The 2,865-nt window shown below is 62.8% G+C and overlaps 1 long non-coding RNA gene across 1 annotated transcript; it reads left to right on the top strand.

The window, feature by feature from the left end:
- The first annotated feature begins 226 nt into the window (after positions 1–226).
- LOC138849102 (uncharacterized) lies at positions 227–2,412 on the top strand. The gene is made up of 3 exons (XR_011387526.1): positions 227–519; positions 1,911–1,961; positions 2,254–2,412. It is a non-coding gene; the product is annotated as an uncharacterized lncRNA (long non-coding RNA).
- The last annotated feature ends 453 nt before the right edge of the window (positions 2,413–2,865 follow it).

Genomic DNA, 2,865 nt, shown 5'->3' with positions numbered 1-2,865 from the left:
AGTGTGGAGACGTGGAACTCCAGGCTAAGGGAGGGGGGCTGTGGACTGACCCGGTGCATACCAGAGGCACTGGGGCCAGGTGCCCGGTGAGGAGGCGCAGGAGCTGGGGGGGAGGGTAGGAAGGCGTCCCGGTGGGAGGAACAGGTGCAGCGGGCAGACGTGGAGGTAAGAGGTTTCAGGTAGTGATTTCCCCGGGGCCTGGAGCCCACAGTCCAAGAGGAAATGGCCCTCAGGGAGGAGGGGGTGGAGGAATCTGAGTTTTCATCTTGAAGGTGACTGATAAGCCAGGAGAGGCTGTGGGATCCGCATTCCTGCGACTCTGGCGCAGCTCTGCAGAGAATGGCCCAGCAAAGGAGTGTCTGGAAGCAAGCCAGCCCTGGAGAGGCCAGTGCCACAGCCGGTGGGGGAAGCAGAGGGCCCGGGGAGGGGAGCAGTTTCCGCAGGATCCGTGTGCACCTGTGGACACAGGCGTGCGTGGGTGGCAGTCACAGAGCAAGTGAGGAGGAGATGGGTGCCGGGGTAGGTGCTGGGCCCCAGCTCAGGATAAGGAGCGGGTTCTCAGGCACAGCTTTCCTGGGGTGGGGCTGAGGTGGAGTTTCTGGAATAGTCTCCAAAGTACCCACAAGGCCTCTCGGGACCTCCCTCCAGGACAGTGAAGGGATCGCCCCCTGGCGCCTGGCCAGAGCATCTGTGTCCCAAAGGAGCCGTGTCTCAGGTCCTCTCCTGGTGGTCACAGGACAGCACTGACGTCACCAGCTGTCCCCTGAGACAAAGCACCAGGTGACCTTGAGAGAGTGGGTCCTCCTAGGCCCTGGGGGGCTGGGAGAAGTGGGGGCAGAGCCACACAAGGAGAGTCCCAGTGCTGAAGGTTGGGCTGGGGGCCTGGGCCCACGCAGGGTCCAGCCCTGCACAGGGCGGGCACCAAGAGTACCAGAGGGTTGGCTCCAAGAGGCTGGGGCCCCGGGACCGCTGGTGCTGGGGCCTCTTCAGTCACTCACCGAGGCCCACTCCAGCCGGGCCCTGGGCCAGCATTCCTGAGCAGCGAAGAGGAACCAGCACACACACTGATTACTCTTAGCTTTTGCCCTTCTGACTGCGGCTCTGCCCAGGCTGTTCCCTCCCCACCCCATCCCCCTCCATGACGGCCCCTCTGTTGGCCCGGGAGCCCTGCAGGCCTAGCTCAGGGCCTCGGTCCGCTCCTCCAAGCACCCCCTCTCCATTCATGCTAAGCCCCTCCCTCTCAAGGCCATCTGTGTAGGGTTGATTGCCTGTGTCAGGGTCCTTGGGGGGTGCTGGACAGGAACTGCTTGGGGCTGTCCTCTGGGGCAGCCAGGCCCTCAGGAACATCGTGTCCTGGGCCACAGGTCTCCAACGGAGCCGTGTGATGACCCAGTGGCTGGGTGCCCCACGGAAAGCCTGTCCCACACGGGGCCCCTCCTCCTGCCAGCAGCACCCCCTCACAGATGGGGGACCCTGCATCACAACGCCCCTCGCCTGCCTGTCTGGCCATGCCCCATCCCGCTGTGCACACAGGCCACCTGCTTCCTCTGCAGGTCCCAGTGACCCCTGAGGGCAAATAAAGCCTGACCCTTCATTCCACCTGAGCCCAGGGTGGGTCTCAGCTCTGCCCCAGGACCCTCTGCTGCGGTCCCGCTGACCATGTCCCCTGGGATGGCCCCTGCTTTGAGCACCTGCCTCATGCCCCAGTTCCGCCCCACCCAGCACCCCTTTGCCCGCCCAGCCTCTGCTGCCATCCTGGATGCCCCCCACCTACCTGCTTCATGGTCTCCCGACATCCCCTGTTGAGATACCCCCAGTGCTCCCCACACTGCCCGCTTCCCCCCAACACCTGCAGCTCGGGGAGCCCAGTCTGGGGCCTGTGTCCTCCGGTTCTGCCCGTTTTGCTGCAGGCAGCCACAGGAGCCTGGTGGAGCCTCAGGGGTTCGCTGTCTGCTTCCCAGGTGAGACTGAAGCACCTTCCCAGAACACAGCAGGTTCTGAAATTTCTAGAACTGCAGCATCGTGCGCGGACAGTGAGAAACAGGGTGCTGGGCATCTGAGAAGTGATGATGGGCGCTTGGAGGGGACACAGGTTCTGAGGGGAGGGGGGCAGGAGGGAAGGCAGTTACGCTTTTTCTCAAGAAAGTCCATGGGGGACAGCACTGTGGTGCAGCGGGTTAACTCCCTGGCCTGAAGCGCCAGCATTCCATATGGGCACTGGTTCGAGACCTGGCTGCTCCACTTCCAATCCAGCTCTCTGCTATGGTCTGGGAAAGCAGTAGAAGATTTCCAAGTCCTTGGGCCCCTGCACCCGCATGGGAGACCTGGAAGAAGCTCCTGGCTCCTGGCTTTGGATCCGTGCAGCTCCGGCTGTTGCAGCCATCTGGGGAGTGAATCAATCTCTCTCTCTCTCTCTCTCTCTCTTTCTCTCTCTCTGTCTCTCCTCTCTCTGTGTAACTTTGCCTTCCAAGTAAATAAATAAATCTAAAAAAAAAAGTCCAGAGGTAGGCTAAGCTGTGGTCTGGGGGCATGGGGACACACAGGAACACCTCCCTGTGCTGTGGCCTCCACCAGCAGCTGGTGCCAAGCCCAGCCCTGGGGCCCACAGCTGAAGAGGCCCCGGAAGTGCAACCCACGGCCTTTGCCCCTTGAGGTGGGGCAGGCATCTGCACCTGGAGCCCTGTGGCCTCTGCAGACCCCGGGGAAGCAGGTGTGGCCTTGTGCGGCCTCATTCCATCCTGTGGCCTCCCACCAAAGCCGCCGCGTCCACCCGCCTCTGGGCCCCAGCCATGGACACTCCACTGCCCCTGGTTTCAGGCTTGTCCTAGGCTGTCCCTGTTCCTCTAGGAAGGGCCTGGGCAACTC

Source organism: Oryctolagus cuniculus, chromosome 3 (assembly GCF_964237555.1).
Source record: "Oryctolagus cuniculus chromosome 3, mOryCun1.1, whole genome shotgun sequence".
Taxonomy (NCBI): Eukaryota; Metazoa; Chordata; class Mammalia; order Lagomorpha; family Leporidae; genus Oryctolagus; species Oryctolagus cuniculus.
Note: the sequence above shows the minus strand (reverse complement) of the source record. Positions and strands in the feature narration are given on the sequence as shown.